Below are 26921 nucleotides of genomic sequence, written 5' to 3'. Positions count from 1 at the left end.
TCCACGACATTGAAGTTTTGTAGGCAGAAAACGGTTGAATAGAAATCTCAGCCAGTAATATTCATTTGATTATGATAGCATCTATGGGCGCCATCCAGACATATATAATATGCAAAGTTTGCTGTAATATCTGAACATTATAAAGATCTTATATAAAAACACATCAATCTCCGTCAGATGAACAAGGTCTGGTTAAATGAAATGATGAAGTGATTGCAGCGGAAACGATGCCCTGGTGCAACCCTGAGTGATGAATGTTGTATGGAATACCCAATTTTCCACTGCGGCAAGTGACTCTCAGCACTGGGGCGACCTACCCTTTTAAACATAAACTTCTGTTTCACTTCGCTGCGGATTCTAAATGTCTCTTGCGACGCGTTGAGAAAGAAAAGGTCATGCCAGCCGCAGGAAATTTGCACGGGGAATTATATTAGGCATATTTATCGCCTGCGAGGTTCTTGCATAATGACATCGCCGCGAGGCAGTCCCTGGCAGGTGTATGGGTAGCGAGATCATATCATAAACATTATATACAAATTAAAGGATACCGTCTTCACAGCGTCAGTGCGCCGTGTGGAAGAGAGATACGTAGAGGGAGCAGTTGGAGGCGTCACATGCCAGTCTGTGTGGAATAATCCAGGTAAGCCCGCTCAGCTTAATTGATACGTAGTGCAGCTGGTGTAACCGATGGGGGGCATAAGGTAAAGCTTAGTGTACAGTTATTCAACCAGACTGGGCCACAAGGCATCGTAACGGCCGGATGATTGCTGATTTAGGAGGTCCGACGGGAAGCTTGAAGGGGGTGAGTTGGACAGAAACTCTTGCACGGCAACCTTTGATGGATAATTTCCAGAATCACTAGAAATGGGACCGCTTGTAGCTTATATCTGTGGCTGTACATGTACGTGTCATAACGCTCTTGTATGAATCCAGGGTAGCTAAACACAATGTGATGTTGGGGCTTTGTGGTCGTCATTTTAAGGGATGCTCTGACTCCGTGGTACGAGACATGAGATATATATGCGTAGGTTATTGAAGCTAGCTGACGCCCAAACGTATTGTCGGTATGCCTGCATGCCTTAGGGCGAATAAAGGGCACCAGAAGCGTTCATAACACGACTTCGAACTGGAACGAAGTCTGATTGAGGAGACGGCGACCGGTGACCCCATACGTTTGGAGAATGCGGATTTCCTATGCAATATAGTCATAGTATTAGAACTACGGACAATGCCCTTAGAAATAGCAGCGTATAGATTATAGCTTTTAAAAAGAAAGGGAAGGAGTGGTGGTTCACTGAGATACATCGTAGCCTGGTGTTCTTGGTCAGTGTCACTCGTTTGATAATCATATTTGTGATGTTTTAAAGAAAATCTACGGTAGAATATTGGGTCATGTATGAATCTAAACTTTAACCAACTTATACGTGTGGCAAAATTTGTTTTTGAGCCGGGGGATGCTTCAAATATTTCATAACCAGGGTGAACGTTTCCTTGTTCTGGAATATAGTCCTTTGGGGATAATGATATCTTACCTTTGCGGTACAGGCCATTGTGAAACGTGAGTCGTTACGGACAATTGACGTGTTTAATGTAAGCTATGACCAAAATGTCACTGCATGGGAATGTCACATCTTTTCGAACTTGCCTGCTGATTCCACTACGTCGGCGACGTCGCTGCGACCGCGCTGCGACCGAGGCATTTGACAGCGACTTGACGAGTGATTTTGACATAAAATGTCATGGATAAATAACGAATCTTTTTACGCACTCTGTTTTTTTTTTCTCTTCAGACATATACTTTTACATTTTGCATGATATTCCACTTATGAATTCCAAATCTAGTGTCGGTATAGCAGCGAGATCGCAGCGCAATCTCCGTCCAGTGAAATGGTTGCCTTATCAAATAAGAGTGCTTGCGTTGTTGGTTGCAGCTGCAGCAGTTTCAATCACGTAGCTCCCGTTTATCCACCCCACCGGGTCCCACTTTAATATTCCCTGCAACATCAGGCCTTAGGGTTTCCAACGGAGGGAATACACAGATAACAGGTGTCCGTGTCTCATGCTTGCAACTGATGTCTACTAAACAGCTCATATATCCCCGAGGCAGTTAAAAGAACGCAAGTAAGGTAGCAGCTAAAAACGGAATATATCTAAAACTTGAATTCGTTCTTGCAGAATTGATAATGCAGAAAATTCCAGATTTTTAAAGACTGATGATGTAAATGGCATTTATGTTTTAAAGAAAGATAGTCACGAGTAGCATGTTTTTTGTAAATTGACAGTTGTAAAGAGGGCATTATATTCAATATTTTTGTGTAAATTTCAAAACCAGTATAGCCATCAATTAAAACTTGAATTCAGATGCTCTGGACACGTGCCTTTTATGTACGCACCAGGGCACACTAACCTTCTACCTACCGGGACGGGGGGCGACACCGACTTCCGTAACTTTGACCCAGGGATTAATTCAAACCTGCGTAAAAAGCACGTGTCCACGGCGATTTGATAAAAAAGCTGAAGAAGAAGGAATGATTCGGTCGAAAATTCCGGTGAGTCAATCATTTGCGTTAGAGAACAATTTTTTCAGGAAACAACAGTTGTGTTATTTTCGCCCCATTATGTGACGTGTAAGCTCCCCGGGCAGTCTTTACCGTCAGCCTCATCTCAGGCAGGCGTCCCCTGCGACGGCAGCCTTAAATCCTCAGACCACCGCGGAAGCGGCAGCTTTCCTGGGGGTATGCTGAAGAAAAATACCAAATTCTGTGATCACAAATCATATCTCTCGTCTTCTTTGTAATTTGGGATGCTTCTCGGCGAGAAGGAACAACTAATGCGTGCACTCGAGTTGAACTTTGTTCTGTAAACTAGATTCCTCGCTGTGGATGTCATAAATTCCTCCCTCTGGTGCCACAGATGCTGTAGAGAGATAGATGCCTTTGCTCTGCTCTGGAGACGACAGTGATTGCGAGGATCTACAGCATGTCTACTAAATGTACACCATATGCATTTCTTCATTTTGATGATACAAGGTATGCCATCAATACACACGACAAGGAATTCACCCGAGCCAGACATAAATAAAGATCAGTTTAGACCATGTCAAATTAATAATGTCTTTCAGAACTGCTACTTCTGCTAAGGTGTGGACATTATGAACTTGCACGCACACACCAGTGAATAGTTTCATCAGGTTGGTAAGTCATTGAATAAAAAGACTCTTTGGACACAGCCAAGTGTTTCATCTAACCGCGGTTTGGTGACTGTCTGTCACCTTTCTCAGGGCAATTCACAGGACTGGCTCGCTTTGCACCGCAGCTATAGGTGTTGCTGCTTACAGATACAGTCCAAAAGCTTTCTATATGTAAATAGTTCAATATTGGGACCGTATCTGTAGGCAGCGACACCTATAGCTGCAGTACAAAGTAAACTGGTCAGAATTACCACAATGAAGGTGACACGTCGATTTAATAAAAATCTTGCTTGCGTATTTTTATTCTTCCAAGCACACAGTTCTTCTGTTTACAAGTCAGCAATATAGATAGCAGTACTTCATAGTAGTAATGCATACCGTAGGGAACCAAGGAATCGATGTTAACGAAGGGTATAGCTCGTAAATTACAATGTCATTGACATTGTAAATTACTAATCATCAGCGAATCAGATTATTCCTTCTCAGAGGCACCTTCTCTCTGATGTTTGATAGCATTGAAATGCCAGGCATATTGTAGGCGCTATTTGAGCTTAATGCATATAGACTACTAACATATTGTGGCACTTGATCTACTTGTACAAACACTTTTACATCGTACTTACATCTAACAATAAGATACTATTGATCCTCCTTAAATCATCACCATGCATTTACTTGTATCTGCATCTGCAGTCGTTGAAACGTCCTTCTTCAATGCACAATTCTTATCTTAATGGTATTAGATATGTTAAACATCCTTTCTCTATCGAAGCTCGTGCACTTCACGCATTACTAGTAAGTTTGAAGGTCTTGATTGCTGGTAAAGCCACAACCGTCAAGTCACTTTAAAAGTCGAAAGTGCGATACAGCTATAATGGTATCTGATAAGGTTCCCATCGAATCTCATTTTGACTGCCTTAGCGTGCATTGTGCGGCAGGGATCCCGTTAGGGGCCTAGTCCCTTCTTCGGATGGAATAATCTCAATTTCATAATTGCATAGAGCCATATTAATAGGACACCTGGCATGTGATGAATGGCGTCGAACAAACGCAGATAACGCATGGAAGTACGCCATAATGAAACTTGCTTCCGTGTTAAAGGTCACCATCGGTCATACAAAGTTACAGCTCCGTCAATACATGTTTCCAAAGACGTCCGTGTCTGGAACGATATAAGTGGTTATGAAAATCATGACTCGTTCAATATATTTCCTGAGAATACGGCACAGAATATCTCAATTGTTTTTTGAGTATGTTATTATCACATTGCATTTTCTTGTCATATAATTTTGCTGTAAAAGTTAACGATTAGTTGCTCATGCTTATGTTTGCAATCCACTGATCTGTATTAACTTTTTGTGAAACCTTTCTTCCTTATTTCATCTTCTATTCATCACATTTTTATTATGATTAATATTTCTTCAGTTAAAGGAGGAGGGTTTCGCATAAGCCGTATATATAGGCTCTTTTCCTTCCCCTGTAACGAGTCAAGAACCAGTTTGAGAAAGGGACCGTGGAGCGAAATAGCCTTCTAACGCTTCTTGCCTCAATTGTTAGTGATAAATTACACCAATCGAATGATTATTTATGCATCATAATCATTCATCCGTCATCCATAGAAAAGACAGGAAGACAGCTGGTTCATTATTCTGTGTATTACATTTTTGTCTAATTAGCCACAATCCAATAGCCTAAAAGGATTTAAGTATAATTTGTCAGTGTTTACCCCGAAGTGATACATAATGGCAGTACGAGAAGTATTGTCAACAATTTCACGCTAAAGCTGTCGATGAGTCCCATGGTACCATCTGGGTAGCCTGATAACCACTGCGTTTTATTATCAACAACAAAATCATTTAAGTTTACATCTCACAGGATTTGCAGATGTCATTATGAATTCCTATCCCCAATCTTCTGACAGAGATAGTTTTGAAGATAAGAATTAGCGTTGGAGTGCAATTCTAACATCCTGTTATCCATGTTGACGCCAGGAACCTGTCGTAGAAATGTGGGGGTGGGGGCAAATAGAACTGTTGTGACAAAACTTTTACAGCTTACAGACATATAAGGCACCAACAGAAGGATGGCTTGTTAATTCCTATCACCATCAGAAAATATACCTCAGTTTTGATTGACCTAATGATGCAACACATGAGGCACAGTAAGGCCTAAAAAATTATTGTGTTTCCGGTTATGGTCCTGAAAAAAAATTTTGGGCGGTAGGTAGTGATTCCCTTTTTTTCTGTTCATTTTTGTATGCATTTATCACTGCCTGTAAAAAAAATGCATCAGGCACTGGTACTCTTAACAGCAAATTGTAATTATACAGGTACACACTGTACAAGGACAAGATGTCGATTATCTGAATAAAGAAGCACACTGTTAACTACACATTCTTGCATCAACTGTTAGAAGTCCTATTTGTTAATGGATTGTGAAATACAAAAATTCTGTCTGAAAATTTAATCACTCAGATATCAGATCGAAAATCTCCTGTCACTCGTCAGCGGTGTGATGGCTTTTGGTGCAATTCAAGTACCGTTGGTGAGTAGTAAGCTATTACAATTCCAAATGGTGAGAAAGAGTTGAAATTTGCCGTCTTTTTCTATATTGCACTTTTGTGTGTGCAGAAAATTGTCAAACACTTACCATATCCGTCTGTTTGTTTGTTTGCTTGTTTGTTTGTTTGCTTGTTTTCTTGCTGGCTTGCTTGTTTCAGTAATCTAAACATACTAATGTTTGCGATGTCTGACGCGCTTGAAGCAAGAACCCATCTAGAGATTGCGAACGTAGCTTTCCCTAGCATCCGTCATACACTATGAAACTGTCACAAAGGTCCCTGCAAAGGCATTCGGCTCCCTGTGCGACATCCCGGCGCATTACACGAGTCGTACTTCATACACCACTTATCCATACGTATCTCAGAGCCTCGCAGTCGTCTGCATTTCTCCATTTGTAACGGAACGTCCATCAGCTAAGGCCCCCATTCGACCTGACGGCGATCGCGCTGCGACCTTGCTACGACCTGAATTTCAACTACGTAGCACTTGACTTCATCATTCTAATATCATCTTAAATCTACCGGTAAAAGTATGACTGCAAAAAAAGAACACAAAAGGCGTAAAATGAAAGTCGTAGAACTCTTAGTCATATTGCTCGGTTGCTGCAATGGTCGCTGTCTTAGTGGAATGGTAGCCTAACCGAATATCTATAAGTTAACACGACGGCCCGCGGATCCCGAATCTGGTCGCTACATCCTGTAGATTGTGACCCTGTGATTTCCTTGCTGTTCAGTTTGTGCAGCCCCTGGTGCGCAATTAAGTTGCTTTACAGGTACGTTGCTGCTGGAAGGTGTCGGTTGGGACAAGTAGAAGGGCTGTTGGAAGAGACGCCGTCGTGATTCATTATCGAGGGCGTCTGTCTGCCCTTTGGTTCTAAGCCCATGGGAGTGTGTCCCGTCAGATAGCACACCTGCAATGAATTCTAATTCTGTACAGATCATGTAGTAGAACTTGCGAAAAGTACCCCCGCAAAAAAAAAGTTGAAAAAGATTTATGGAACTTGTTTGCCATACCATTTCCCATTCTGTTTATCAGTTTGGTGAATGCCAGCAATGCCATGGCTATCAAAACAAAAATTCTGAAATATATAGGCTAGATTAAGATTTAGAATGGTTTGTTGTTTGGTGATCCTTTAGGCACAATGTACCGGCGACAACCTCTAGCTCTTTTCCGTCAAAATACAACGAAGAGTAGCCTCTGGCTTATTGGCTACGCCCCGTCCTCATACGTTTCTATAACATGCTGTAGTGAACAATACACATGGATAGCGATGATTACTAAGATAGGCTATAAAGCTACAAAAGCTATACATTGAACTCAAGTTCAGTGACTTATCAGTAGTTCACAGCTGCCAAGTTGTCTTGCATCTAGGGAATGTAGTGATGAGCGTGAGTCTTAAAGGCTTGGAGGCCACTTTCGCTGATGTATCTGACCACGATGTCTGGGAGCCTGTACCAAGTACTGACTACTGCTTGAATGAACGGCATAACTCGGCTGATGCGTGTTATTCGTCTGCATGTTGACGGCTTAAACATTACTGCACGCTAATAAAATATTAGATTACAAACTACCGTAGGTCCAGAAACCTTATAAATTATATCCACGAGACAGATATTTACAGTCGATTGGACATACGCAATCCAAAATATTTGACGTGTTTTATTATGCATATTTTTTTCTTTTTCATAAAGCATGCTCGTCTTCTTCAGTAACTTCAAATTACCTTTGTCAGCTTCAATATGCCGTGCAAAGAAATGGGAGACTACAAGGAGTCAGTCGAGAGTGGAGAATGGCGCCAAATCTACGTCTACTTGATCTTGCAAGTGACACACACGACATGTTACTGCCACGCACAATCTGTATTGTCGTCATGAATATTTAGCCGCTCTGATCAAAATGCATAGAAATCGATTGATTTCTCGACAAGGTCTTTTGTCAAGGTCAGAAAAAAACCCTTGCTTAACATCTTTATGAAAGCATTCATTCATCTTTCTTTTGCTGAATGTTAAGCAGAAAGAGCCCTTACTGCATTTGAGACCTCCCCAAAAAACATTATCGCCCCTTTAATTAGATACCAGCTGCATTTGTGATTATGTAGTTATTAACTAACTTGACATTGGTAGATAGCATAACTAGAAGCAGTAAATCTGTACAAGAAATGGTGTAAATCAATACAACCAATGTGATTTAGAAAAAAAGGTGTGTTCGAACTTGAAGTTTGAGGTTCATCTCCTGCAAGGTTTATTACACAATAAGCCATCACAAATTCAATTATCATTGATTATTTTATTGTGCGTCTTGAATTTTGTTTACCTGGAATATATAATACGTCTTTTTAAATCTATTTTTCTTTGACTTTAAGCAACGTAAAGTAAACATAAAGTGAAAAATCCAAATTAGAAACTTAATCAAACAAGATGCAAATGATACAGAAGTATAATTATAAAGTAAAACATGAGTCAAACAAAAATTGTGTATGTTTAAGTGTGTATATAATGTTCCCTATTTTTCTCGGTGCTTCTCCATCTTCACTCTTCTTGTAGAGATAAGACATTCAACTTTTTCAAGAAATGAACGTATTTGATAAGGGTTTAGAATGCACTCTTAGCGATATTCTTCCGTTTTGTATTTGTAAATACATTTAGGACTTATAAGGTTACCGATTGTTTTATCTAAAATCTAGATTTTTTTTCCAAACCATTGTTGCAATCACAACTTTGGGACAGCTCCAAGCTTGCCACAGCACCTGAGGTGATAAATTTCCATTAGTGATGTAGAGAAATGTATCGTGGTGCCCAGGTGTGATTCCTACAGGCCGCCTGGGGACTTGTTCCGTGCGTGCTGCCATTATGAGTTTTTGAGAAAGGAATTCATCAGGCTCTCCCTCGAGATCAGTCCGCACGTGTTGTTTGCATTGGCCTCGGAACTAGAACAGACCAAATTACTCATTTCGGCTTAGTCAATATTTGAATGAAATCTAATAGCCTCCACCAGGCCTTTCTACGGGGGGTACGGATCATGGAGTTCCCCAAAAAGGGGAATTATTGGCAATGATAGTCAGTACACGGGAAGGCAATGAAACCCCATGGTGGCCAAACTCCCTAGGCAAAATCGTTCTGCTTATAGCCAATGTAGTTAGTCTGGTAACTATAAATCTTAAACATGCGACGGTCTTCTCTGTGTTCTTACAAAAAGATGTTCACCGTTGTCTGCATGTTCAGAACAGCTTTGCGGGTTGTTTCAAAGACCACACATTCAATGTGTGCTGCTGCCTGATGAAGAAAGGCGTTTTTTAACGCGTCAATTCTTTCTAGAAAATCGATCAATGATTCTGCAATAAATATGTGTGAGAGGTATTCTATACTTCACGATAATGCCTTATGGCCACTCTCTGTACACACACTGTACCTTTGTGGTTTACGACAATTTGATACTAGCGATAGTGTGGGTATCTTGGGGGCAATTTTGTGTAGCCGTAGTATTTCATCATGTGTTTAATGGATGGGGATCTCTTTGAAACTTAGTTTTAGTTAGTGAACGTCCACTGTAGCTGGCTGGAATATCAAGTGCTCAGCAAGGTACGTCCTATGCAAAATCGACACTACGAGCCCCTGTCAATAAAATAAAAGGTTAACGTTGCTTGAAAGATATAGGTTGACAAGAACATCCGCCCGTTGACATCAAGATCATCCCCAGGGCGTGGTCAATACAACTGATTCGCACTTACAATGATGTGGCTACGCCTAAGAAAAATATATTATGTTTCCGGTTAAGGTTATGATAAAATAGGGCTGGTAGGTACATAACTGTATGCATCTTTTTTTTTATTCTCGATATTTTTTCGGCCTAGATGATAATGAACTACAGTTCAGCATGTAGCAATGTAAAACTGAAATGCGCTGGTGATTTTAACATCATATTGTAATTATACAGATATCTTAAGCACACGTATCTAATAAACTGAAAAAAAGAAGAAATATATTCACTACACATTCCTACATCAACTGTTTAAAGCTCTAAACTATTAACAGTCTGAAATAATTCTGTTTTGGATTTAGTTACTTAGATGGCAGATAGCAAATCGTATGACCCTTGTCGACAGCCTACCACAAAGGCTAGGGTCAGCATGTTTTTGGTACAGTCGGTCAGGTAACCAGAAACAAATTAAAACATGTTTTTTCCTAGACTTTACAGGACTACAGTCGTTGATTTATGGTTACATTGACATACAGGGCGGATGTATAGCTCCACGAAATCTGTATTCGTTCCAGATTTGTTTTTGGCCCTTAGCCAGAATCTACATCTTCTTTGTCTAAGTATGAAATTCGTGTTCTTCTTGTGATAATCAAGATTTTCCAGGGGTTATGTTTCGTTATCAGATAATTACACATGCTAGATGTGTGTCTTCACGTAGAAAATGATATTGTAATTACAAAACAAACAAAGGATTAAACATGTCATTGCCAGACTTCTGGCGCCAGAGTACTGTGTTTACTTCAAGACTACTGAACAATAAGTATGCCTGAAGGAGACCAAAATTAATCTAACATCTATACAGATGTCCTCCTTATAGCTCCAATGAATATGCAAAGGCACGATACATATTTACACACTTCAATCTTTATCTTACAGTTCTTCTGAAAGAGGCTAGCAGAGGGCTGGTATTCTAAAGCCACCCCGATGAGTTGCCATGTATGTTGTAAAATCGACGGTTGATGACCCGTCCATTTGATGCTCCTGTACGCTGCATTCGGTGACGAGATCAGTATATGCTTTAGTGCGGCTTATATATCGCAAGTTTCTCAGGTAAAAGGTGCCTGTCCTAATGTAAAACCTCTTCTGCCTTATACTGTCGACATGCCAGTTGTCCAAATCTCTCCACGGAATTTTCGTTACTAATAGAATTTCCATTAGCTTATTGCCAAATCGAATTAAAATCAATGATAATAATTAGAGCTTTATCGTACATATATACCCACTTAGCTAGGTACAGGTTACAACAAATGATAGTTTGCAGATACATGATATATTTTGTCAAGCTAGCACAACAATCATGTTTGACTTCGAATTCGCCTTCTCTTTCTAATAGCTAAATAAAGAACAGATATTTTTTACAATCAAAGTTTTAACTTCTTAGAAATTGAATGTGCCTTAACTTCTCATTACTTAAGTGTTTGAAGCAGGAAAATGTTGTACCAGCGTACATAATTCAGCTCTCTCTTTGATGTTTAAACTACTTACAACTAAACAATGCCGTTCATGTTCTATTCTATTTAGATTGCAATATCGACATATAAGATGCACGAATGTGTCATATTAACAATTCCTTTCATCTGCTTTATCTCTGATCATGTGAAAAGACAAGGATATAATAACTGTGGCCACACCTTCCGGACGTATTTCGTGCAGAATCAAGTCATGACCTCGGTATGCTCTTACGGTCGCGTGACGTGACAACCTGCGGTTTTAACATCGCGTTTTAAAGCCCCCGTAATCCTTTGATAGTAAAATAAAGCAGCATACTAAGACGTGCACATCCGGCATTGTTTTCTCTTTCAAATCCATATTCGTTCCTCCTCATTTTGTATGATGTGAACATGCTTAGCCTTTGAAGTCGTATTGTCGGAATCGATGTTGATATCTGCGGCTGTGTCTTTGTATAATATAAATGAAACTGGTACGAATATCACCTGCAGTTGAATCTGGTGATAAAAATGTTGATAAAAATCAAAGAATTTGGAGAATAAAAAAAATATTTCCATTCAATTTTGATGCCATGTAGGTGAAGAGGATGTATAATTTTTACTGCCCAAAGCTTTATGCCGGGTCAGCAACACGTGCACTATATCAGAGTTACTAACTTTTTGGGCACGTACAGTAGACCCTCCAGCTGATAACACTGAGGTTTCCGATATTATATTCCGGGTTGATTAAACTACGAGTTAAAAAAATCCGGGGGCCCGGCCATGTCCAAAAATAACCCGGTAGCTGCACCATGTCCCACGAGGCCACGCCCCGAGGCCACAGCCGAAAATGCAAACAAATACAGCCCGTAAAGAAGTCGATCGGCAGTACAATACCGTAGACCCTATCCTCTGGCAGCAAAAACTAAGTTTTCTGACATGATTTTCCGGGTTGATTTCAACTACGAGTTAAAAAAAATCCGGGGGCCTGGCCGTGCCCTAAAATAGCCCGATTACCACTGCGTGTCCCACTAGGCCACACCCAAAGTTAACAGCGGCACGATAACTATCCGGGCGGGCCCCTTTTTTCAACTGTGTCCATGGCAGAAAGTTAGTTCTACACCATGCTTCTCTGTCTCCTCATGAAGCCATGGCTTCTACTTAATTCTAGCGCCGTCCTGTCATTATCTTTGACAATCTCAGTTATGACAGCGGCTTCCACTGGCGTCAAGCTACATTAGACCTGTATGGTGCTTTATTTCGTCTTATCGAAGATTCGAGATAAGAATGACAGAGGGCAGGGGAAAGGCGAGGATTAACTTTCACGAGTGCACAACTCAATGTGCCAGCTTTTATGACTCCGTGCATGGCGTTATTATCGCGACTAGCCCTTCGGCACGCCGCCCTCTCGTGACCGAAATCTAGGGTGTGATTCTCTCTCAATCTAGTGGCAGTATAATCTCTTCTACCCACTTCTTTGTTGGGCCGTCGTTATGTTACGATGAAGCCTTTGATCTTGTGGCATATCAAATAGTGTGATCCTACCGTGGTCATGATGGAAGGGGAAAGAAGATGGATCCCTAGCTGTACATGCATTAAGCCACCAGCATCATCGTAGTCACTGCAAAAAAGACGCTTTGTATACAACCAAGTGGTTTATCTAACCGAGGTTTCGGTGATCGTCTGTCACCTTCCTCAGGGCGATTCTGACTTGTTCAATTTGCACTGCAGCTATAGGTGTCGCTGCTTACAGATGCGGTGCCAAAGTTAAAGTTAACGAAACTTTGGTGGAATAAAACGCTTAGTTGTGTACGAAACGTATTTTATTCAGTGACCAACTTGATGAACATAGTCACAGAATTATCGTAGTCAGTATGACACCATTTTGTAATTGATGTTTCCACGTCGCCACGTGACCATTTGCCCCCAAATTTGGACAAAATGTATTCACTACCTTTATTGAATATTTCCCCATTATTCTCCGTGCGTGGTGTATCCACTTCCTCTTCGTAATGTTTTGTTCTATTGTTGCGGTCTAATTATGAGTAATGTAATGAGATTATACCATTCTTGGAGGCAAACATTTCCCAACAACGTGTAAACAATAGAAAGGATTATATATTGCTCCCACGGGGTACATTGTTAGTCATCCTACCATTAATAATCTCTCTTTTCAAAGACAAGATGCAGGTAGTTTTCTGTGGGTGGAGGTGAGTGTAAAGATATTGGACAGACCATCTGTGCCTCTGGCGAGGTTTTCGTGCCAACGGTGTATGGATGGCTCCCGTGATTGACGACTTAGTAAAACCACGGGGTATTACGACACGTCAGCATATCCACCGGACGACCTGCCATAATTGTTTTGTTAATCCTAGTGCGTGTATGTGCGTCAATAGAAAATGTTTCTTGTTTGACGAGAAAACCACTCATAAAATACATTAGATTTAATAGGAGAGTGATACTTCCCATGAAACATATCGACCATATTGATGGATCAATGAAGAGAGTATGGTCGAATTTTAAGTATTACAACACAACGAGCTAAGATGAACGAGGTATGAAATAATTTTGGCATCATGTAAGGAAGAGAACAGTGCATGACTAAACTGTTAGCATATTTCGTTTTGGAAAACCTGATTATGTCACACCTTTCAAAGCACGGATCACTTCCGGTACAAGCTAAATTTCCAAAGTAGAAAAGGCACTAGTACTATATGGCGCAGAAGGCTCCTAGATAATTAAAAACCTTATTACAGACAAGCCTCCTTCCCCCCGAGGAAGTGGATTTTTATTCCATATCTTAAAGGTTAATATTCTTCAAAGCATCGTAATCGTTTGATAACTTTACGTTTTAACTAAAATGTCTAAGACAAAGTTCACTCTTATAAATATTTTAGCAACCGTGCGAAGCAGAGGCACTGAACAATTAATTTTTTTTTTAGATTCCTATATGTGACTACAAGGTATTTATTGATTATAGTTGTTGATATTGCTTGGAGCAAAAGACCAAATAGAGCATTTTACCCGTCGAATAGTTTAAAAAGCTAAATTGATATTAATGATGTTAATTATTACATTCCCCAAGAACATAATGCAATATCCGGGGGTGTCGATTCTTTAACTCTGAATTATTATTTTCTTATCTTGCTACTCCAGTTGCGAGGATGCGTGCTTCATAGGTCCAGACCTCTTGAGAAGCATTTTGCACGGTTACGTGATGTAAGGTCTCGTGACACTATCTATTCCCCAGCAGACCGATAACCTTAGAGAAGCCGGTGGCGTGACTACGCGTGCGCCCCCTGTCATGGTGGATCAGTCACGCCAAGCCTCAAAGACACGGACGCCAACCCACGCCTCGCAAACTGGGTTAACCTACTTATTGTGATCCTGGCAAGAAACAGGCTTCGAAGGTTCTTTGTCAAACTATATTCAGTGCTACATTCCGCTACAAATCTCTCACCCTTGTCCTTTTAAACATATTCCGTTCACTTCTAACATATGTTTTCATTAGTATCTAAATGTCTCTAAATATGTATCATTTTGTTCATGGAGAGTAATTCTATTTTTGAAGCTAATGCACCTCATGACTGTTTTTCTCGTCAAACAACGTACATTTGGTTTTGATAAACTTTGGGATACGCTTATAAAAACATATTTTAGAAGTTAAAGGAACATATTTAAAAGCTAACGGAGATTTTTGACATATTCTATCTCCTTCTGTATTGCTTTAGAACATATACACCGATGATATATAGCAATAATTTACCCATGCAACACACAATAAGGTCGTGCAAGATTCCGAGTACACATGCGCAGCGACGTTTATTGCGGGTAATAGCTAGGGGCCCTGAGACATAAGCAAACTTAGTCTAGACATTGTTATGCTAATCGAGACAATGGTTGTAACAAGAACTGTATACAAGTCGTGATTTTACCTTTGACCTTTCTCATACATCATGCGAACTCGAAATGGTGAACGACCTTATTATCAGCTTTAGCATCCAACATCTTCAAGTCCCCTTCTGTAAGGTCACTGCTCGGCTGGAGGTTATGGAAGAGGGCATAAACCTTACAGGATCATTGTACCTAGGTCATCAACCCGCCACCTGTGGAATGGGATAAACGGCCCTTTCAAATAGCTTATAGCCGAAGAGACAGGTTGGCATATATGTAACCAACGTTATCAGCTACGAGACTACAAAAAGAATATATCTTGTACAGTGTTTGTGAAGGAGGGTGTTACTTGATCATTGTGTAGGAACCCCTGACATATTCCTTAATCTAATCTATTTTGAAGCAACACAAAGATTGGATACTCTGCAGAATGGTGCTTCAGTGCTTGATATGTTTATATGTTTTTATGCTGTGTATCTCGGTGCTTAACTTTATCACATGTTTGTCACATCATATACTTAACTTCAAAAGAGGGTTAGGGTTGGCTCAGTAACCCGAAAGTAAAAGCTATGAATAGACGTATTGCAGAAGTTGGGATAAGAAAGCTCCGACACTTAGAGCCACATAAAGTGAATAGAAGAAGGACGCAGAGGGAACGCAAAATTACCATCCTACCTTGATGCTTACTGACCTATTTCGCCAGTCAAGAATTGAGCATTGGAGAACAGGCAGAGTGGAAACGTACATGTAATTAGAAAAACAGGGGTGTTCGATGGGTTTCATCACCTCCTAGGCACCCAGATGCAACGGCTAGTCATGCATTCCTTAACAGCCGGCACGGAAGAATGGTGAGACTGGAATAAGATTTGACTAGGGGTGGGAAGTGAGCTCTTTCGAAGATAACAATTTACTGTGTCGAATTATGTGCATCCAGTCCCATGAAGTCTCCTCATTGGTGTGTGCCTGTAAAGTGCCGTCTGTAAATTAGTAATGTAAAAGCTGATATCACGGAGAAGGGTATGCAGCATAGTCAGAACTGGTCTCAGCAACCACTCAAGTGATTGAGAAAGAGTGGCTGCTGAGACCAGGTGGTTACCCTCGACAAGTTGGTTGGTTAGCCGGATGATTGGTACATGTATATGGTAATAGCCTAATATGCTAGTAGGTGTGATGATGAGTAACACGCACAGAGTAATAAAGCACACAATAAACACTGACAGGAAAAGGCAATTTCTTAGTAGGACTTGGGCAGGTAAAGCATCCTTGGGTCGGCCAGTCAGGTGGTTACCAGGTTAGCACCTGCAGAAATTCCCAATTTAAAATGACCGCTGCTGGGATGGGTGCCGCTGTCAACCAATTTCGGTAGTTGAGTTGGCCATGAATGCCCCCTTGAACCTCAAAAAAGCTGTTGCTGGTTGGGTTGGACATGTGGTTACTTAGCAGAGGGTCTTAACTATATAAGATTGGACAGGACTGTTTCCATGCGGCTTGTGACTGCAGGTCGCTGGCTACGCCCGGTAGTTGCCCGGCCAGGTTCGACTGCAGTACCGTCCCGTCATGAATATTCCCTACCATGTGTTCCAAACGTGTATTGAATTGTATGAGAAAAATTTATCTGGTCTGCATTATTTCAATGTGAAATAACTTCAATGTGATCCAGTGTATGGCCGCTTTGCTGTTATTCTAAATGACAACTAAACGTCCTTTAAATCTCGGAGGATGTTCAAGGTATTTGGCGATACGTAACAACCCATTCCACTGCGACCTCGCTGCAATCGCGCTGCGACCGAGTGCTCACTTATTTCAAAGACATTACACGAATTATTTTGCTCTTTGTATGTTTTGATGTCTTTTTTGAAAGTCGTAGTTTAACATTTTGCATGTTCCAATGCTGAAGTCAATGGTTACACAAATCCGATTAATTACAAACAGGCGTGAGTCGATATGACATGCCGGAGGGTGCTATAGGCTTCATCAATACGGGATTGATATATTTGCATTTATCATTAGTTGTGCTTTTCAAATCTTATTCCCTGTTAGGTACATCTGTTGTTACATACTGTTGTGGCTCTCACACCTCATGGGAGTGACCAATGGAATCAATTAAAAAATATATCAGCATCACTTTACAACATCAGTATGTTGATGTTCGCCGTTCAGAACGTCTGAGAAACCCGTACCGATTCGGCTTTTCTCAGAGATCGATATAATGAGTCACTGTTTGGCTCTTTGTCAACAGAAGACAGTGAGAAAATCAGATCGGCATTACGTCGAATATCTATATCCTTAGATATCAAGTACATGTATCAGCAATGCAATGCATTATATATATATATGTAGATTAAGTTGGTTTTTACAGTGTCATATGTTATTGACGCTGGTGTCTTCAGTGTGTGAGAGGGCAACTTGTAAATGTGTTTATGAACTTCTTTGCCCTTCCTTTCACATTGTGATTGCAATTAAAATAAAACAATATTTTTTGACTCCGCATTACGCTGTACACTAGACATCTGAAGAAAAATTAAGAACTCCCCCAGACCCATGCACTTCACAGCTAGTGCTATCGACCCCCAATCCACACCACTATATCTCACATCGACTTTCCATCCTCAACTTTCTACCAGCTTAATTCGCTCCGAAGTCCGCAAACCAGACGGCGCTTTGATTCCACACACCCAAACTGTGGACCTGCCCTTTCTCTTTATCACGTAATATTGATCCGCCAATTTCGCGTCCCAGATCCCCCTCTTCGGTATTGGAGAGTTGTGAGTACGTTTATTAGTCCTGCCGTTGCCATAGACCCGTCTGTCCGTGGAGACTTGACCGAGCCTTACACCCTGATATGTCTTGACATTCTGCAGGCACATTAGAGGGCCTGCAAGGAGCTGCCATTAACGAAGAGGCTTCACAAGTAGCTTCAGGAGGCACCAATTAGACGGAGCTGTCCATAGAAAGGTATGTATACCGGCCAAGTGCATCAGTACACGGCGTGTGCCAAATTGTTTTTAGAAACTGTAGGGTATTGAAACATTGTTGATGAATTTGTTTAACTGAAGAGGCTCCAGAAGTAGCTTTTGGAGATCCCAACAGCGAAACTGTCTATCGAAGAGGTACCATGTGCCCTGGCTAAGCTAAGTTCACTGGTGAATGTCATACTGTGTTAGACGTTGTATGCTATTGAAACATTTGCCATGCATTTGTAAGAAGAGGCTTCAGAGATAGCTTCTGGAGCCACCAACCATAGAGCTATCCATACAGAGGTATGCACCTTGGTTGTCAGTTTCAAGCTGTATACGCTATAGGTGCTTTAATTTGCTGGTGCATTCGTTTTGCATTGCATTTTGTTTTGCAATATATAAAGCTTTGCCATCACGAATATAGTGAGAACTTCTATATTACACAATACTAATTAGACGATTTTGCTGTGTGTTAACATATGCTCGGACCTTCAGCCTAGGGCAGTTTTACGACATATTATCATTGTTATATTTCTTACGAAAGGGGGGTCTACAGTTGTATACTACGAAGAACTAGTCATGTTTTTGCTTTGCGTCAAACATGTCGGAGATCTTTCTTAAAATATTTTTGCGACTCTTGTGTTTTTCTTCATAAAATGCCGGCGCAAATTAGCAATTTGTTGTTGTCTTGAGTTCCAACCCAGAACTACCATTCTTGGCACGTCTCTAACCCAGTGAAACATTCCAATCACCAATCAACGAGTTAATCTCCACCATCATCTTCCGTTAATGCTAATGATCAGTGCGCCCACAAATTACATTAGCAATCTTAGGAAGAATTGATCCCCACACAGCCTCAACACATAACTACCTTCACCACACTATTCCTACAAATTATTGGTAGTCTATTTCGATATTACAACAGAATAATACCCGCTTCTCTCTATTCAAAGGGACCTAATAAGATGCAAATCGATCCAATCTGAAATACCTTGCATGATCTCAAAGACGAGCGGAATACGAAATTGCCTTTGTCAGTTCATCCGAGAAAGTTTTATTGCCGTTTCACCCATCTGCAAAATGTAAAACGAATCGACCTCTATATTTCCTGAGTGATTAATTTCTAATGTACTTCCCGTCCTTGATCGTTTGTACATGTGTAAGGCAGCCCATTAAACAGGACGGTATGCAAGGTCTTACAAGCCATTGCACGAGGAACATATTGGAAATTCTATTCAGGGCCCCAATAATTTTGGATTTAGTAATCAGCCTGCATAGTATGCCTCAAGTAACAAATCATCGATTCACTGGAAGTCAATAGATGTAATGTGTCGGAAAGGTCTCCTTGCATATGTATCCAACACCTTGGTTATCTCTTAAACGTGAACCTGAGAAGTGAATCGAACTTTCGGAAGCAAGACGTAAAGTGTGGTAATGAATGAGATACCTGGAATTAGAAGTAATCAATGTGTAAAGGAATGTTGGAGATTTAACTTTCATCTCCAATTACAAAAACTCATTACGTTCTTCGTGTTGGTATTTAGAAATGTTGTTACGAGCGGCGGTACGTATGATGTTATATGATATCCATAGGGTGGTAGTTGCATACACCTCTTTGCAGCTTGTCTGGCATTTATGGCTCTGGGCATTGTACTTACTGCCTCGATCAAGCGCTATATACTTCCTTTCACTGCTTTTCATATATTCCGATTGTTAAAATCTTAAAATGGCTAGTTTCCCTCTATATAAGTGCTAAAGGAAAGACACTGATGTATTGGTAAACTGACCTAGCTGGGATTTATAAGGCTGATTGCAACGACAACAAAGGCCCGTAATACTTTTATCACACCGCGGGAATCAACTATAAAGGTCGATAGAAATCCTCACATCTATATGTTGCCTTAGGTTCTTTGTGATGAGTCCAGAGGAAAAGTCGATATTCGGTATAGTCTCAGAACATTCGTTTCTAAGGCAACCTAAACTCCCTATCTGTTGTAATTAGGAGACACAGTATTCTCCCCGCCTGTTATCAGGATGCGGCTCATCAAGGACAACGAGGGTCTTTGGCCACGATTCCACTAGACGGCGATCGCACTACGTTCTCGCTGCGACCTAAATTCGATTTGTGTAACCCTTGACTTCGTGATTGAAATATCACGCAAAGGGTAAAAGTATGACTGGGAAGACAACAAAACACATTCACAGATCTTGTCAGTGAAAAGACCCGTTGTTTATTTGCGAAATTTGTTGAGCACTTCTCCAAATTTTGGGTAGTAGTGAGGTCGATGCCCTACAGGAATTGGGGTGTTCCGAACAATGTATGAATCAGTACTACGGGAGACGATCCTATTACCGGAGGCTCTAGAATACCTCTCCACTGTATGGTTGCATTTTCACATTTCGTATCGTTTCGATCATAACGTCACAAAAGAGCAAATTTATGACAGTGCTCTGCTTGCTGCCATTACGAAACTACATTTCTTAACTGTGGTAAATATTCTGCCGTCTCACGACCACCTTTAAAAGCTTGAAGCAGGATTTTTTTTTGTTCAACGAATTCTCCTCGTTCATTTTACATGCCAGGATTATGTAGCCTGGGTGCCATACGATTACGTATACTACCGGGGCTTCTACACGATTGTTGGAGCCCCCGTAGTGATCGGATGGCACCCTGGCTAAGAGTTAAAGCTGAGCGTTACTTCTACCTATGTCTGCAAAACGGGTTGTCAGCTTTTAAATGAAGTATGAAAAAAACTGTTGCATTCGATTATTAAATATCGATGACTAAATATCTTTAAAATCAGCTAGTGTAACTGCTGCCCGCAGCTCGATGCCCTCCTGGACGTTCGATGTTGGAATATCGACAACACTAAATGTTTTCGTGCTGAAACAAGAGAATCTCCTCTTGGTAAATGAAACCCATTGTCATAGTAATCATATGGGTCTATTAAAGTAAGGCAGCCCTTGTTTTAACGGTTTCTTGTCTGGAAGTCGAGTGCTCGTTGACTTTTGAACTTTGAAACTTAATGAGAAAATAACGTCTCCCTTGGGGTGCATGGGTACTCGACATGCATGGTAATTTCGAGCGAAGTATGTGCTGCAAATATGGTATAGATAAGGTATGCCAAACATCATCTTCATCTGCCATAAAAATCTATATGCGTAATGATTTAATCTATATATGTAAAATTGGCATTCCCTTGGAATCGCATGGTACTGTAACAACGTGGCATTGAAATAGACATGGCCATAAAGGTAACTCCTGTTACTATTTGAATTTTACATCTAAGCCATTTAAAATATTTCAAAGCACCGATTGCTTAGGAAAGTTAGATGAAGAGAATTTTCTTCTGCATGTTTTCTAGTTACCTCGATAGTACATGAGCAGACGTACGGAGTTAGCTGGTCTCACAAGATTTGCAGCTTCACACGCCAATTGGCAATCTTGGATTCCCTGTGGCTTCTGGGGCTAGACTCCGGAGCAACGCGTATGAATCTCAAATCCTTCTGCAGTGTTTCAAGACGTTTAATCGGTCTTCCTTATTCCAGGACTTAGACCGCCGCACATGGCCCATTTGGGATCGTTTCTATGTGTCTGGCTCAATCTCACTATCTATCATCTTGGATTTACGGATGGTTGTTAGAGCCATAAGCGCTGGTGACGCGGAAATAACGCTTGCAGGGGTTTCTATGGGAGACGAAATAGTGTATGTTCTCAGCTGGGTGTATATCAGTATCACTTTATGTCATCGTTTTTACGCTGTTAAAATCCAAGGACTGTACATTTCCAAATGTGTTGGAGATCACATATGTAACACTTGGTATATGATACAGACTACTGCTTTATATCCTGTTTATTATCATTATTGCCTGGAAGAATGGTTAATATCATTTGGTGATTATCAAACACAATTATCGTATATAGGTCAATGGGTCAAAGATGTCTTCATATTAAAAATGAAGTAATGATTCTGTTATCAAATTTCCATAGATAGGCTGTGAGTGCTTTTACAGAACCTCATCAAGATATACTATTCCAGAAAATGCATCTGACGCAAAAAAGCTAGAAATGTAGAAAGTCAGCACCATTTAGAGTCGTTACAACTTTTTGTTGCAGACAATTAGGACGTTCTATGTGCCAAAGTGACCATAATAAGCACGATTACTGACCAAAGTGTCCCGTGAAATGGCTGAAAAGAATCTGGTAGCCCGAAATTTTACGGTAATTTGTTGGAAAATTCGATTAAGGAGAGCAATAATGAAATATTGATGCCACCAGAAATAATTGAAACAGGCGTCGCTATTCGTCGAGGAGGCCTGTGATTGATCCAAATGGAACCAATCATTAATCTTGTACCTCCACCTTCATTCATTTTTGTTATGTCACCCATGACCCCCATTCTGATAATTGCGGTAAAGGGGTCAGCTGGTGGCTTGTGCGTAAGACCCAGGAAAAATGTTCTGCGTCCTGTCACCCTGAAGAAGGCATTCTTAACGTATCACTAGTCCCGGCGGATACGTACAGGGATTCCTCTGGAAATATTCCAAAGCCCGTGCGGATTTAGTCGGATCCGTTAGTTACGTTGGATCCGTCAGTATCCGTCAGTATCCACCAAAAATACAAAAAAATCCCTGTACGTATCCGCCGGGATCCGAGGCCATTTCGTGCAGTGATATATGTCGTTCTGCCCTTAAATGTTACTGATGTCGCACCTAACCTCTCGGTTTTGTTAGACTGCTCTGGCCCACATTAAGCTTTGAATAGCTATTACCTGTTGTACGTTATCCTCCATTCAAGATATATCCTCTACATAAAGGCTGTATTGAGGGTAGAAAATCATGCTCTTGAATGCAAGCAACAGTGTAATGAAGGTACAAGTATTACTGCAAAGTACAGCGCTGTAACATCAATGGAATGTGACAGTTGTGGTAAGCTTACAGTCGGAGAGATACTAATGGTCGTTGAAAGTTTAACATCCTGACTCTCGATGTACATCACTCTATTCCATGTGTTCGTATGTGTCAAAGGATAAGCCTGTTATGCCATAAGTTGCCATATGGCCCCCAGAAACTTCAATTTGAAGATTTTAACGATTGATCTTGCTTGGCAAGTTACTAACTGGTACCCGACCACGCTGGTTGAACTGCTTCATCCCAATTTAGCTAACAAGGCCTGTTATTCTCAAACAGGTCAATCAGTGTTTTCATCTTGAGACAATTTACGTTTCTAAGCAGGAAACTGTGGCAGAATGTCTGGGAGACATTTTGTCAACTAGGACGTGATGTGAATGCCATACTTTTAACAGGAGTTGAAGCATCAAACAGAAGTTGTGTTTAAAAGTGTAAAATGTTAGTTTTCGTAGCATCATCAATGCTCAATTAAAAACATTGAATGGTAATCATGGTAAAATAGTATGTGAGTGTGCAATGAATTGTTAGCTCTTATATCTCCACTTGTAAGACTTTTCTAACATAAAATAGATTGTTGTTACAAAAATAAAACAATTGGTCTCAAATTTGTGAAAGGATATTAGAGGATAAAGAGCGAATGCTGCACATCGATAATACTTGCTATCTGACCATGCTTGATATTTCGCAATGCTTGAAGAAAAAGCCTTGAATCGATGGAATTTTGTGTACTAGGCAAGTTCGGATCTAAAATTGAATTCCGGCAAAGGCAGGTCCATTCTAGAGCATGTTCCTCTTGATGAGGTTGATGGTTATCTACATCGAGAGGTCATTGAACCATTAGCAACTGACCATTCCCATCTAAGGAACTGCGTCAAATGCACCAGTATACCGTTAAGAAAATTTACGTGTTTTCCGATGGATCAAGCATGTCCATCAGCTACAAAATGACCAGAGGAACATATGATGCGTGATTTGCTGTTATGGTGTTTATGAGAGACTGCCCCCCTACTACACTATTGCAAGTGAATAACCTCTGCGTCATCAATAACGACCAGTGATTATTGACCAGTGGCATGCTTGCAGCCTTTTGTTCTGATATAGCTTTGACTGCAAATTGACCATTTCCATTGGCAGGGAGGAGTTATGTCAAAGAAGAGTGTCCATGTTAAGGTCCATGATTGTTTTCATTGAGAGGCCGATAAAACATAACACGAGGGCGGCAACCTCGTTGCGATCGCGCTGTGACGTACAATTTTACCGATAGCTCAAAGATCAGAGTCTGTTTATTGTCCTTTCAGTCATACTTTTAAATTGTTCATAATATTCCAATCATGAAATAAAGAGTTACACAAATCCAATTGAGGTCCCTGCGAAATCGCCGTCTAGTAGAATGGGGACCGAAGGTAAATGTGCTTCCCAGTCCTAGCTCTCAAAAGTTTAGAAAACCCATCGCACAGCCACGAGATGACCAGCAAATATTCAAAAATTGATCAACCGCCATTCTGATGTTGCTACAGTTTGTAATTGTAAAGTCAACTTTATTTCAAATTCGAAAGGTTTTACCGTCGTTGGCAGGGATTTTTCTTTTCTTTGCGATGAAATTAGTATTTTTTGCATACTTTAATTTTTTTCGCAAATGACCATTTTAAACCAAATTAGAATTTCAAAACTAAGGCATTTAAATAGATATTTACTAATATGAGGTTGGTTCAGGAACGTATCCTTTCAATGATGTGTACAACTGTTAAGACTTAAATGCAAGTATGCTTAAGCTACCATGAACAATGTAAGGTGCACTGGGTACGTTATGTTGCCATAAAGCAGCCAACAAAAGGCCTTGGAGCAATCGTGAAAGTTATGTGCAAAAATGTATGCAGTCTAAGATAAAATTGAATAACTACACATCGGCATAACTTGAAATACCTTGAGGGTACCAATGTGCAATTAGATAGAAGAATGCTACATACTTCCTTTTCGATAAACAAGAGTGCTTTGTGAGTTTTATAATAAATTTTTGTATCTGTATGCCTGTACTTGACCCGATATGGCATGGATGAACATAAAATATTATCATTGTCATTAATATCCCAGCTTAGTAATGTTTACAATCATTTATACCCACAAGGTGAAGGCCGTAGAGCATGAACTTGAAGACTAGGTCCTTTTGGTAGGGTGGGGGGGGGGGTATAAAAACCAACTTTGTAAAATACGCATTTCAAAATATGAAGATCGCCTATCTAAGCACAGAAATCACAAAATTTGGGCAATCATTGGACTCTAACCCCCTGTACATGCCCCTAATGAAGTTTGCACATGTTGTAATTGGAACAGTCCATTCATGCAATGGAGGTGGTTTGGGAATAGTCTATGTCTGAGTGGAGAATAGATTTGGGGTTCAGATATTCACTGTAATGTCTTCTGACCTCGAGGAATGTTCGCTATGTTCGCTAGGATACCTAGTTATACTAGTTTAGTACACACTCATGGTATAAACTTCAGGGGGTAGGTACAGGGATGGTTAATGTTGAAGAAAATTACCACGTGCACATATTTACATTTTCATATTCAGATAGACCGTCTCAAAAATTTCTAGGTGCGTATTTCAGCAGAAACTTACACTTTTGCGAAATAGAACCTCCCCCTACGTTGAAGTTCAGGCCCCCTTTCACTAAACTGTCCAGCGAGCCATAAAGGTTGAATTTGTGTGACCCTTGATTACATCATTAAAATATCTTGCAATGTGTAAAAGTCTGATCTGGAAGACAACATATACACAAAACGTACAAATAGATAGTTTTTTGTCTATGAAATTGGTTGAGAGATCAGTCAAATCTTTGGTCGTTCAGCGGTTGCCCAACGGTCGCTCTGTGGTCGCAGCCTCTAGTGAAAAAGGAATGTTATGAACACAGAATTTGTGTCGCCTGAGTTTCAGATGTTGACAGTCTTCCACTCTGTATACAACATATGAAGATGACTTGTTTAACTCTGTTGCTGTTGAAACTGTTTGCCCGCTTTTTGTACCACTTGTATTATTTATCAACGATAATGCTATACATGTCAAATTTGTAACCAATGTAATTTACAACGTGTACTCAGATCGGTTACTTATCATGAATGTATTTCGTCACATTGCCAGGTGTGGCAATATTGCCACCTGAACTGCGAATAAAAATCTACAATACAGACGACAATGGCAATGACATGGTTGGTTGATTAGAACAGGAATTTGGGTCATTCCTATCCTTGCCTCAGGTGCAGGACAGGCCTCTGACGATATTAAGGCTATGTCAGGGCACAAGCGGCAACGTTACATACGCGGAAGGGCATTAATATCTCGTGTTTCAGCGTCACAGTTCACAGGGAGTCTAAAAATATCTGCGTCGAGATTAATGACATGGTGGAATTCGATGTTGTTTTACTGACCTGTCATGCACGGTGCGTTATTCATTTGCCATTCGTGCCAACGAATCCTATATCTATGGCACTCGTGTCAGTCCACAGACATATCATGTGTGTCAACTTTCGCAATATGCTCACGATATGGTACCGTGAAATGAGGGAAAGAGAGCGTTGAATGAGAATAAGTGGATTCTATCGTTTATGGTTTCATTTTAAGGCGTAAAGTGTATATAGATAAGTATTATTGTTCATACATCAAAATCAAGTAAATGTTAAAAACGTAATTGCTTTATATATCAGAACGTTTTCCTTTCTTTTTACCATAATTTTGCTGTTGGAGAGACAAGGGCAGTACAGTGCCACATACAGAGAACAGTAAGCCTGATGAGGTAAATGTAGTCCCATAGTCTTTTCTGAGGCTGTTTAGGCAGTATGCTGTTATCCTTCACCTCCCCAGCTTAAGTCAGGTACCTGTTTTTACGTGCATTCTTCTGAGCACTGCATAAGTCGTAATGAGATTCTATGGTATTCCCAGCAAGTGATGTTCCAGGACATGCAGTCATCTTTTACGTTACTGGTCATTGCTGCCACTGGAAGGCATGAGGGAAGCAATGGTTGCTATCGGATGTGCAATTAAAGCTGAAACATATGCCAGGGCATAGGGAAAATGGAATTACCCAGCAAGGGCAAAGAGGATATCCCTCAAATCGAAGCCTGTCGGCCACTAAGTCAGCTCGTTGCGTCGGGGTATTGTCCAATTGATTTTTGAAGAAACCTGAACTGGTCGAAGACGCAGTATTATTTATTGCCTTAAGGCATACAGAGC

The 26921-nt window shown here is 40.6% G+C and overlaps 1 protein-coding gene across 3 annotated transcripts in view; it reads left to right on the top strand.

Moving 5' to 3' along the window:
- Positions 1–520: 520 nt before the first annotated feature.
- Positions 521–26921, top strand: part of LOC136441988 (netrin-G2-like) — a 76966-nt gene continuing 50565 nt past the window's right edge. For 2 of the 3 annotated variants that reach the window (XM_066438573.1, XM_066438567.1), the window contains exons 1-2: positions 521–640; positions 17690–17783. The gene's annotated coding sequence lies outside the window, so the exon portion shown is untranslated. Of the gene's footprint in view, positions 641–684; positions 803–17689; positions 17784–26921 lie in introns of those variants that run through there. The other variant, XM_066438568.1, reaches the window with a different exon arrangement.

This window comes from Branchiostoma lanceolatum, chromosome 9 (genome assembly GCF_035083965.1).
Source record: "Branchiostoma lanceolatum isolate klBraLanc5 chromosome 9, klBraLanc5.hap2, whole genome shotgun sequence".
NCBI classification, from domain to species: domain Eukaryota; kingdom Metazoa; phylum Chordata; class Leptocardii; order Amphioxiformes; family Branchiostomatidae; genus Branchiostoma; species Branchiostoma lanceolatum.
The sequence above is the reverse complement of the archived record's forward strand: the minus strand, read 5'-3'. Positions and strand labels throughout refer to the sequence as shown.